General features: G+C 37.2%; 1 long non-coding RNA gene across 1 annotated transcript; it reads right to left on the reverse strand.

Annotated features, from left to right (window-relative positions):
- Positions 1-3,125: 3,125 nt before the first annotated feature.
- Positions 3,126-6,336, reverse strand: LOC141614936 (uncharacterized). Its single transcript, XR_012529483.1, has 2 exons — positions 6,254-6,336; positions 3,126-3,329 (listed from the first exon to the last, which is right to left on the reverse strand). It is a non-coding gene; the product is annotated as an uncharacterized LOC141614936 (long non-coding RNA).
- Between the last annotated feature and the right edge of the window lie 5,928 nt (positions 6,337-12,264).

Below are 12,264 nucleotides of genomic sequence, written 5' to 3' on the forward strand. Positions count from 1 at the left end.
ATCAAACAAGAGCATATAAATCGACATATAAGACGGAATTTCGATATTTTTGTCGAGTAACCTATCACCGTTACCTGTTTTTGATCTCTGAAAGTCCAAGGAATCGCCCAAGGATGATCTTAAACCCAAAAACAGAAGAAACTAACCCAAAATCCGAATCCTTTGTAAGACGGCCGAATTGAAATAGGACGAAAGCTTGGCTCTTTCTTACATATAAAGAAGGAGGACGAGGAGAGGAAGCTGTTGGTGTAAAATTTATCGAATTTGGTTGAGAATGGTGGCGGGATCTGAGGTTGGAGGTGACGAAAAGGGAGGTGTGTCGCTCTGTGTGTTTCGTTGCCTTTTGTTGCTGTTGCTGGGTTCATTCCGAAATGAAGAAGGAAGAAATGAGGGGGTGGGGACGGGTCAACAACAAAATAATATTAGTAATAATAAATATGTATATATATAACAATGTATAATAATAATGAATATAGTAATAATAATATATAATGAGTTATTTAAAGGTAGTGGGTAAGAGTGAGTGTTGTCGGAATCGGGTTGGTCCGAATTGAAATAGCTTTATAAGAGAAATGTGACGATCCTGCTAGACGGAAATGTGTCTATAACTTAAGACGGAAAACTATTATTATCGTCACAATTATTATTATCCGACTGAAATATTTATTTTATATAAACAAGCTTGTAAGAGTGTAAATTTTATAAAATTTATGTTCAAAAGGAGGTTAATTAAACTACATAATTTAAAAATATGAGATAAAGTAATCGAACGGTTAAATGAATTTTAAATGTCAGAATGAGAAATTTACGGGTGTTACAATCACCCCATCTTTTAAAAAGTTTCGTCCTCGAAACTTGAAAGGTACGAATGAAAGGTTATATAAAAATAAAACAGGAATTTTGAAATCGGTAACCAAAGCATTAAAAGGTTACTCTTGTGAGAATTAAAATCCTTTCAACAGTTTCAAATAAAATTTTCCAACAGAACCAGATTCTCCTCAAAGGAACGGAAGTGCTCTCGTTGCGCATTCAAGAACATCACATTCCAAATCCAAGATAAGGTCAAAAGCAAATCATTTGTATAAATCGAAAATCAAAATACTTTCAAAAACATTAATGAAGAGTTTTCAAAAGTACAAGTCTCATTCATGGAACGAAATTGCTCTTGTCGTGCACACAAGAACGCTAACTTTCCAAGTCAAAGACAAATTTAAAACAAAATCAATTCGCCGACAAGCGTAGAACAAGTTATTAAACGTCTCTAATAACAAGTTCTAACATCCGATCAACGTTAAAATCAAAAGAAAAAGGTAATTCACTCAAATTTTCTTTTGCAAAAGCCAAATGGAAATCGAAAGATTCACTGTTGAACTTCAAAAAGGAGTTGAATTCTAAAAATATAATATTAAACTTTGACAACGGAATTATAAATAGATCAAAGTTAATAGAAATTGGATAAAATTTGAAGAAATCTCGGGTTTAGCAATTAAAATCATGGTAAAGAAGTCTATACTCAAGGAACAAATATGGAGTTAAATCAAATTTTTATTCTCAAATCCTTAAAGTAGGTAAGGTTTTGCAAAGGTAGCATCAACTCTTAACAACGAATCAAAAATGGTAGCTTGAAAGTTTAAGAATTGGACAAAAGAAAAGTAACTAGACAGCATAGATACCGGTATGCGAAAAGGATTCAACTTAATTAATCAAAAGAGCTATGATGATTTTCATAGGGCAAGGATTGAAGTCGAATCAATAAGAACGTCAAAGGTAGAGATTTTATAAGTCACTAGCATCAAATTTTATGGAGGAGCATGATGAAGCAAGGAAAAGAGGTATGACGATAATGCTTATGCTCAAGGAAGAAAAGGGATTTAGACAACAGGGAAACGCCAGATACTCAAACCTCAATTAACAAAATCAACCTAAGCAGTCCCGAAAACTTCATAACAACAAAACTCATAACCATAACATTCCCAAGGATTTCCTCAAAAGACTTACGTTATTTCATCCTAAGTCATTCCATGAAATAAGGTACTCCACTATAAGTGTAATCTCATCACTCTAAATCCTCAATCATCTACAGACAACTTCCACAAGATCAAGCTCAAGGTTCCCAACAAAGCTATATTCATATCCAACTAGTGTCATCTATAAGTTTCCCAAAATGGTAAAATCCTCAGTCAAGGATCCTAATTCCAAGCTCTAAATTCTCAGAAAAGGTTTCTAAAATATTCCACAAGGTTCTCATATAGAGTAAGGTAGTAACAAGCCAACCCAAAGTCTTCTTTCATGAAAGTCGATTCTACTACACTTCCCAAGGTTTTCATATCCCAAACATAAACAACAACAAGGCCAAGTTCTATAACCTTAGTAACAAATGCCACTCACACTTGACATACATAACCCACCAATCGATTATACTCACTTTATCACGGAACTAGGTATAAGAATCATTAAGTATGTCTCATCACACTACCTAAGTCTTTCCAACATCACAACCTCTCAAAACCAGGGTTAAAGGTCAGATACAAACAATCTCCTCAAAAGTCAAAATTTTCAACCATGGTCAACATTTCTCAAAAGGAAGAGTACTATCAAAGGCGTTAAGGGAGGATTACCAAGGATAAAAGGACAAGTTAGGGGTATAAGAGTAACTTTCAAAGTAGAACAGAAGAGAGTTTAGAAGAAGGATAAGCACCAAAAGATAAAGAATAAGGCAAGGTACACAAAGAATGAGAAACATCTTCGAGGAAGTAGAAGCATTCTTCAAAGGTTGAACAAATCTTCAATCCTCGGCTATAGGCACCAAATCTTGATCTTTAAGTAGGTAAGCTCACGGTCATGATCCAAGGGCACAACAATTATTAAATGACAATCAACAAACACGTTAGAACCTAACAAAGAGCAAACACACTACAGACTACCACCTTAAGTCCTTAAGTCTACCCATCTCTCATTCATTATTCAAGGTCAAGTTCAATTTAAATTTGGGGTACACGTGTGTGCGTCGGGAGCAACATAGGCTCTGATACCAACTGTGACACCCCGCGATAAAGCGGAAAATATAAGTAATAAAATGCGGAATTTTAAGGAATTTTTTTAACTTTTAAAATTTAAAGCGCGGGTTCACCAAAATCTAAAACATAAATAAAGAATGCGGAAATAAAGTTTAAATTATACAAACGTGATAGTCAAGGTGAGGGAAAAGATATCCCTCGAATGACAATACAATAAAAGGGGAGTCTAAACAATCCTAATAAACCGACTAAAAGGCCAAAGTGCTCGCTAGCTCACACATGTCTTCACCCCACGAATGCACCAACTAATACCTGTCATTCATGTAAACATGAACGCCAGAGTCAGTGGGGAGTAACTCAAGGTTCTCCCAGCCACAAAATGTCAAAACGAACATAACAAAGAATTAAAACAGTTAAGTCATATAAGATGCATACAAAAGGTAAGAATGTCAAGTTTATATGTAAACATGTCAAATAATTGAGATGGAACAAGATAGACCAACATTAGCATAATAAAGATTCAACTGATCATGTGAGACAATTAAATAATATGAAAGACAAGAATACGGTCATTTATACAAAAGCACACATTTCAAGGAAATACAACATAGATATGAGATTGGAATACGAATCATGTGAAACAGATAAGTAAGAGATCAACCAATGCAAATTACAAGAATAGAAACCGCAGCCATTATTTGGAAAACCACTTAGCAAACATTGCACGGGACGTGGCTACTAATGTCACATTCATACTTATGGCTTGCATCTCACCATAAGAACGGATGGGAACATCAATCCCGACGATTATATCGCAACTAGAGGGCTTATAGCTCACCCCTAGTATCCGATAGGACCAAGACAAACAACACAAGGCATAACTCTTACCTTGAAAGACAAATACCAATATCTATAACCAAGCAAGACCTTTACTACTCATATATCAAAATATAATTCCCCTGGTAGGACGACAATGGTACTCCCAAGACTGGGTCCCTAGTCTAAATCTGGCCGGACTCTCGGGCGAACGGTCCCCGATTCGACATGCGGCAGAACAGTCCGCATCCAAGACTCGAAGACAGATCGGAAATCGAGAACCCACAATCGGCAGGACAGTCCGAAAGAGGCGGAAAATATGAGCTAAACCCACAATCGGCAGGACAGTCCGAGAGGGGCGTAAAGACAAGTCAAGCAATACGGTATAGCATAAAGGCATTATCATAAGAATACGAGTCAACCAAGCGATACGAATCAACTTGGAAAGAGACTACTACATGTAATGAACCGATAGTAATCCAAGTAAGACATTTCATGCCAAATCATAATCATAAACGTGAATAAGTAACTCATTTCTTCAGTATTTGTCACTTGAATAAAAATGTAACTAAATGGAATTGAACCATTTATAACAAGCAAAACAAGAATTAATTATAAATGACTCAATTTAATTAAACAAGTAGAATAACTCACTCGTATTTGAAATACGATAAATAAATGAGAATAAATGAATTAAAGCTCATATTATAGATAAATGAAGACATTTCATATAATTATGACATGAATAAACAATAGTTCCACATTTATGATTCATGTGAGAAATATATAAATAAACGGCAAATAATGAATTGAAGATACATAAATCATGTGACGGAAATTCGTTAATTAAACCCGAACAAAAAATATTTCACGGATAAAAATTAACCCAACCGGGACTACGGCCTAGCCATGACCGGCACCTACCCAGCCATGGCCTGGCCGCACCCTAAGATCGCCGGCCCACGGCTGTGCCAAACAGGCAGCACCTATCGACGACCAGCGGCAAGCACGGACAAAAAGATTTAGCAGTTCCCCTTGGTCCAGCCACCTTAGGACGGTTTCCTAGGCCAAACCAACACCGATTCCACACATACAAAAGACCCAATCCAAACATGTACATATACTTGAGACATAAGCAAGAAAATTGGTTCAATTTAGCATAAAGAAACCCGACAAAACAGCCCGTGAAAACTGCCCGATAAAACCCATTTTTCACCGTTAAAGAAGCTCATTTGTTACCGTCTTAAGACGAAATTTTAAGTACGAAAAGAATGGAATTTCTCATGTACAACCAACCCATTACGTACATGAATATTCCCATGAGACAGAAATTAAATAATTGGTTCAAATGAATTACTTAGAAACAAAGTGTACACAATCAAATTCCCTGACAATTATCTACAGCTGCACATAACTACAGTATATGGTCAGGAGGACCATTTATCGCCATCTTACCCTCCCATTAGATAAAGCAATCTCCTTCCTAAATTATCTTAATCATCCATCATTGGACTCTAAACAGCTAGACAGTCACTGCCAGAAATAAGCACGAGGACAAACAACTGTGCCAAATTTACCCTGTCAATGTAGCACCATGACTGAGATGAGGCCACGACTACTAATCAAGTCTTAAACCACTGTATTGCAGGAGTTATGAATGAATGCTTACCGCTTAAAGCTCATATACGGCTAAGAGCCAAAAGTAACGAACTTCCTTTGTATACTAACCATTTGTATACACCAATATATATATAGCAAGCTCTAACACTACACCCTCAGTAACTAACAGTCCCAGCCACATGGGCAGCAATGTAAGGGGAATGGGGGAAACCGAATTAGCGACCTAGCATCTACAGCACTAGCACTACCTGAGCCAAGACATATTGAGAACTTGGAAAAACAATAAGTAAAACCAATGCAGCCCATACGCCACTACATATCCGCCCCAAAAACAGCACCACAAACACCGCATATACACGCCCAAAACTGTGCAACAACGCCCACACGACCATCATTTTCGACTGTCCAACACAGTCCATACAATCCCTCATTCTGACTACCCAAAACAACCCGTAAGGTTACTCAAACCGTATCAACAACAGCCATTCTTACGCCCAAAAACAGTCCCGAATTACACCATTTTATCCGTCCCAAAACTGTCTCGAAGTACCTGCAACACTGACTCAAAAACAATCCCAATTTTCGTCTTAAAACAGCCCCAAAAAAAAACACAAACATCGTTCCAAACTAGTCTAAAAGGAGAACGAATAAAAACAGCCTAATTCAATCGTTAGTTTGAGACGGAAATTATCATACAAATGAGAAAAGCATAAAGGATTAAACTTTATCAAACAAGAGCATATAAATCGACATATAAGACGGAATTTCGACATTTTTGTCGAGTAACCTATCACCGTTACCTGTTTTTGATCTCTGAAAGTCCAAGGAATCGCCCAAGGATGATCTTAAACCCAAAAACAGAAGAAACTAACCCAAAATCCGAATCCTTTGTAAGACGGCCGAATTGAAATAGGACGAAAGCTTGGCTCTTTCTTACATATAAAGAAGGAGGACGAGGAGAGGAAGCTGTTGGTGTAAAATTTATCGAATTTGGTTGAGAATGGTGGCGGGATCTGAGGTTGGAGGTGACGAAAAGGGAGGTGTGTCGCTCTGTGTGTTTCGTTGCCTTTTGTTGCTGTTGCTGGGTTCATTCCGAAATGAAGAAGGAAGAAATGAGGGGGTGGGGACGGGTCAACAACAAAATAATATTAGTAATAATAAATATGTATATATATAACAATGTATAATAATAATGAATATAGTAATAATAATATATAATGAGTTATTTAAAGGTAGTGGGTAAGAGTGAGTGTTGTCGGAATCGGGTTGGTCCGAATTGAAATAGCTTTATAAGAGAAATGTGACGATCCTGCTAGACGGAAATGTGTCTATAACTTAAGACGGAAAACTATTATTATCGTCACAATTATTATTATCCGACTGAAATATTTATTTTATATAAACAAGCTTGTAAGAGTGTAAATTTTATAAAATTTATGTTCAAAAGGAGGTTAATTAAACTACATAATTTAAAAATATGAGATAAAGTAATCGAACGGTTAAATGAATTTTAAATGTCAGAATGAGAAATTTACGGGTGTTATAATTGGGGTCGACATACCCTTGTTGAGCCATGTTATAGTATTGGGGATAAAGGGCCAAGTAGTTGTCGACTCTCTCTTCATGTACCCCGAGGTCCACTCTATTCATGAGTGCCATCAAATCATTAATACCCGGGGTATTGGGGATTGCCGGCTCAAATTGGGTATATGGGGTAGGGTATGGTGGGATAGGTACATAGGAGGGTGGGCGAATAGGCCTTCCCGATGCTCCACGAGGTATTTGGCGGGGTGGCTCTTCCCTTTGAGGGGGATTGTCAAGAATTTGGATATCAAGGAGGTAGCTTGGTGGAGGCGAATATGGGCTCAATCTTGGGTCAATGCCCGGTATCTTCCAACCTTCAAGGATGATTGAAGCGCATCCTTTGGTGTACCACTCTACACTCTCGTCTTGAGTGTAGTTACACCACCGGTAATGGTTGAAGATGGTGTGCTCATCAATCAAAGTCCTCCCCTCAAGAGGAGTATAGGTCCCTTGGGCATTGAACCCGGGACAAAGGTTGTTGGCCAAAATAGTAATTAGACCTCCCATTACGAAGGTCTTGAGTTGGGTGGTCCCTTGAGCGAAATCATTGAACCTAGTAAGTATCTCAAGTGGCGTATTGAAGTTATAACGCCTCATCCCTCGAACATTCAAATAGGATTCAAGAAAAGTTAAATCAATGAGAGTACACCTATCTTGTTCGTACCTCCCATTGATGGTACCAGCCACAAAGCGCTCGGTGAATCGAATCACCGGATGTTGGATGGCGAAGGTATAGCATTGCTTTGGATGGGTAAAATCCCTCCCGGAGATAGCCTTCCAAAGAAGGTCTACACGGAAATTATCGGGTTTTTCGGTATAGTTGGCGGGCACTTCAAGACCGAAAATGTAGGCGAATTCCTCAAGTGAAAGATGATGGTCTAGGTTGCACAACCTAAACTCCATGCCCACATTGGTGCGGGTATTCGTTACAATGCGAAGGCTACTCAAGAATTCAAGGGTGAGACTAAGGTACGTCTCCTCATGGGCATGGAAAAGTTTCCCAATGCCAAGACCATCAAAGAACATCTCGGTAGGGTACCTTATCTTAAGGATTTCCAACACCCTAGTATCTACGAATTGAGTGGGTTCGTAGTTCTTACCTAGTAATTTGACAAAGTTCTTGCGATGGTCATCGGATTCAAATAGCACCTCTTGGAAGTAGTCAAGTTGTTCAATTCCTCCCCTCATTATGGGGCGGAAGTTCCTTGGTAGCGCTACCTCCCGCGGAATTGAAGAGGATGATCCCTTGCGTTTCTTTCCGGTGGATTCAACCAACTTCTTGGCCTTGCCTTTGAGGTTCATCAATGGCGCCATTTTTGTGGGGGGGTGTTTTTGATGGGGGGGGGGGGGGTGATTTTGAGGATGGAGATGAGTGTTTTAGGGTTTGATAAGGTGAGGAAATGAGGGAGAAAGGGGGTGATTTTATAGAAGAAGGGGAAATCCGAGCGGATAAGGGTGGGTCCTGTCGGGTTTATCCGAGAAAAATGGGACAATCCGGGCGGATTCTCTTCGGGACGGGCGTCTTTTAGTATTGGGAAACGGGCGTCTTGGCTTGAATCCGGGCGGATTCTAATGCAGGGATTTTTCAAAGTTGAGAGCAGGAAGAAGACGGGCGTCTTCTGAGTCGGGCCGTGCGTCTCGCTCGAGACGGGCGTCTTAGATTAAATCCGCCCGTCTTCTAGTGCAGCGCAAGATCTTATTTTTAGATGACATTGGGGACGGGCGTCTTGTGTTGAATCCGCCCGTCTTCTGCTATAGCGCCAACCATTTTTTTGACGGGGGTCCTGGACGGGCGTCCAGGCCTCGGGACGGGCGTCTACAGCTCCCTTTTCTTCTTTTTCTTTTCTTTTCCTTGCAATAACATACCCTTTCACCGATTTGCTATTCCTCCTTATCTTTTTCTGAAATTTGCTCATTAAAAATGTAAGATGACTCTCTCTCTTCACCACTCTCATGCAAAAAATTAAATGCAAATGCAATAATGTACAATATTATACAAAGTAAAGGGTCCAAGAAATATCTTACAAATGGTGGTTTGAGATAGGACTCCACCAAACTAGTTCAAATCGTAGAAGTTCTTATCCATAGAGCTCAACGCTCTTAGAAGAAGATCAAAAGCTTGTGAACAAGCTCCAAATAAGCATAAGTATGGGTTGCTCCATTTGAACATGAAATTTGGCCAAGGAAGCATGTAAAATGTTCTTTCTTTTGCTTCGTTCTTGGCATTAGAGCTTTCCCAATGCTTCCAATAAACAAGCCCATGATTCTTGTCAACACTGGGCATGAAGTGTGGTTCATTTTCATCCGTAGACTTCCACTTACCAACTTCTTCTTCAATCCCGGTGATGATGATAGCATTTTGATTTTTCAATCCTTCCAAGGTGGAAGGAGAATTTTCATGGCATTGATGATCGAATTCCTTAGAAGTTGTCATCGTGGGTGCCAAATCTTCACAAGTGGCCTCACGAGCAATTTTTTCTTTGAGCTTTTTCACCAAGTAGCTCTTGTATGATACTTTGGCCTTTTGAAGAAGGTCTACCATATCCTCTTCAATGATCATTGGCTCCATGATAGGTGTCAAGAGGTCTTCATGAGGAATAAGGGAAGGACGTTCTTCTTCATGATAGGGTATCTCAAATGTCTCAAGGATAAGCTCCTCAAGCAAGGTGATATTATGAGTCCATCCCTTAGGCTCATCATCATTGTTGCTACCTTCATACGAATCATAGATGGGGGCTTCATTTAACTCTTTCTCCAATATCTCAACATTCACTTCAAAGGACACACCCTCATACTCACAAAGGTTAAGAGTACTTGGCTTACTCAACCTCATGTCTTCCTCATCAAACACCACACTTTCATACTCACAAGAGCTCAATGAGGTTGGCTCCTCCCATTTCTCATTTTCCATATCAAAAGTTATTACTTCAAATTCACATTCATGATCAATGTGAAGGAAATGTAGATTCATATACATGTTAACATACTCTTATATGTCTAAATAATTTGTCATAAAATTAATTACGGATCTTATGCATGCAAACAATAATATAAATAGAGGAGAAATCATGTCCTTACATAGTAGATTTCGGCTATTAGGGCACAAGAGAGATCACCTTTCTCTTCTTGTTCTTGAGCTTTTCCAATGGAAGAATAAAGATCTAAGTGTAAGATCTCTCCCTATGTATTATACCCAAGGCTTAACACTTAATCTAATTAATATTACAATACTAGTATAATATTAATTTTAGTAGAAAATTGAACCAAAAACTTTTATAAAACTCTTATAAATTTCGGTTTTTTAAGAGAGAAGAAGAGAGGATTTTTCTTCTCACTAGAACTTGTGTTTTTGGATGAGTGAATAGAAATGGAAATAATACACTACCTTTAGTATATTATTAGGCAAAATTAAAGAAAAAACAATGATCACATTTGCTTCCCCAAAACCGTGTAAGAGGAGCTTTAGGGTGAGCCAATGCATGGAGAAATTGTTCTTCACAAGGAACAATAGGCTTGCATGGCTAGGTTTCCTTTTAATCATTGTGTTTTCCACTAATTACAAGCAACATATAATTAGTATAAACCCTTCTAATTTTCGGCCCATTCTATAATATGGATTCCATATTATTTTTGTCAATTGTCTATATGTTACATGTCACATGTCACATATATTTTGTTGGGAAATGTGTCCTCAACAATAGTGCGATCACATGATTTAAATATCATTACTAAATCTCATTTTAAGAATACAATTGGGAAGTAATATTGTTACTGTCAACTGGTCAACATATATCGGTAATGATTGGTGACTAGAGTTTGACATTCTTCGTCGTGTGACGGTGGTGATCAGTTGACCCCTAGGTCATACCTAAAGGGCAATACACTTAATTGATTATTTAATTAATCGTATAACGTTACGAGTTGATTAAATTACTTGAAAATTGACGGGCGATTTTGGAAGTAAAATTTACGTATCAAATTGAAATGTGATTAAATGAGATACGGTCCAAGTAATTGAATTGTATCATTACTCGGATGAAATAATTGTTTAATGTAACAATTGAATTGAATGAATTATTATAAATACAAACTGTTGTGATTTATAAAGTGGTAAAATATTTTGGTACGAGTAATTGTGAAATTACTAAGTCAATTTTTGTATGTGACGTATTTTTGATAATACGTTGATTTTTAATATGTTAAAAATTACATAACAAATATATGTGACATGTGACATGTAACATATAGACAATTGACAAAAATAATATGGACACCATGTTATGCAAAGTGCCGAAAATAAGAGGGGAATGGACTTAACATTGTGTTTATATTTTAAATAAGAAAAACATAATGATTATAAAGTAATCTAGCCATGCAAGCCTATGAACATTGTTAAGAGCAACAATTTCATGCATTGGCTCTTTCCTTCCTCCACTCCCACCGGTTTTGGGAAGTAAAAACACTTGAGTTTGTTTTTCTTATTTTGCCTAATATTCACTAAGAGGTAGTGTATGCTTATTCATTCTTTTTACTCATCAAAATATAAGAGTTTTAGAGAGACAAAATCCTCTCTTCTTCTTCCTCCCATAAAACCGAAAATATTAAGAGTATATAATATTTTTGGGTCTATTTTCTACTAAGATTAATATTATACTAGTACTTATAATATTAATTAGATTAAGTGAAAGCCTTGGGTATAAAGCTTAGGGAGAGATCTTATACTTAGATCTTTGTTCTTCCATAAGGATAAGCTCAAGAACAAGAGAGAAAGGTGATCTCTCTTGTGCCCTCTAAACCGAAATCATCAAAGTAAGGACATGATTTCTTCTCTATTATATTTTGTTTGCATGCATAAGATCCGTTTTAATTTTATGACAAATTAGTTTTGACATATATGAATATGTTAAATATGTATATAGATCTACATTTCCTTCAATCGGTATCAAGAGCCACGGTTGTTTGCATGCAAATTGGTTAAAAGTTTTTCCGAGTTATAAGAATAACAAATAAAACTTGTATATTTTGTGTTATTATGATATATCACGAAATCATTACATGCATGTTAATATTTCTGGTCCTAAAGTGTTTTGGGATTTTTTGGTTATTTTTTCGGATTTTTATTGTTCATAATTACAATAATGGCATTTAAATGTGATTTTATGAGTAAAAATGTCATTTTTGGTCTAAAATTAGCTATACTTCGAATTTTCACTTGGTTTTTGGATAT

This window comes from Silene latifolia, chromosome 11 (assembly GCF_048544455.1).
Source record: "Silene latifolia isolate original U9 population chromosome 11, ASM4854445v1, whole genome shotgun sequence".
Classification (NCBI taxonomy): Eukaryota; Viridiplantae; Streptophyta; class Magnoliopsida; order Caryophyllales; family Caryophyllaceae; genus Silene; species Silene latifolia.